General features: G+C 52.1%; 1 protein-coding gene across 1 annotated transcript in view; it reads left to right on the top strand.

Moving 5' to 3' along the window:
* LOC130584836 (lysine-specific demethylase 4B-like) overlaps window positions 1–576 on the top strand; it is a 25,675-nt gene that overhangs the window by 20,170 nt on the left and 4,929 nt on the right. The window lies entirely within an intron of this gene.

Below are 576 nucleotides of genomic sequence, written 5' to 3'. Positions count from 1 at the left end.
CTGTGTGTGACCCCCAGACTGTTCCTTTCCAGAGCTGTGTGTGACCCCCAGACTGTTCCTTTCCAGAGGTGTTTTTCTGACTCCACCTGTGTTTCCTTGCAGAGATGTCTCTGACCTCAGCTGTATTTCCTTGCAGAGGTTTTATTGACCCCAGTTCTGTTCCCTTACAGAGGTGTCTCTGACCCCATTCCTGTCCCTTGCAGAGGTTTTACTGACCGCATTCCTGTTCCCTTACAGAGGTGTTTCACTGAAACCTGATGTCTCTGACTCCATTTTTGTTTCCTTGCAGAGGTTTTACTGATTCCACTCCTGTCCCTTTCAGAGGTGTCTCTGACCCCATTCCTGTCCCTTACAGAGGTGTTTCTGCCCCCATTCCTGTCTCTGACCCCACTCCTGTCCCTTTCAGAGGTGTCTCTGACCCCACTCCTGTCTCTTACAGAGGTGTCTCTGCCCCCATTCCTGTCTCTGACCCCACTCCTATCCCTTTCAGAGGTGTCTCTGCCCCCATTCCTGTCTCTGACCCCACTCCTGTCCCTTTCAGAGGTTTCACTGACCCCATTCCTGTCTCTGACCCCA

The sequence above is a fragment of the Malurus melanocephalus genome, unplaced genomic scaffold (genome assembly GCF_030028575.1).
Source record: "Malurus melanocephalus ecotype Western Australia unplaced genomic scaffold, MMel_1.1 scaffold_775, whole genome shotgun sequence".
NCBI lineage: Eukaryota > Metazoa > Chordata > Aves > Passeriformes > Maluridae > Malurus > Malurus melanocephalus.
The sequence above is the reverse complement of the archived record's forward strand: the minus strand, read 5'-3'. Positions and strand labels throughout refer to the sequence as shown.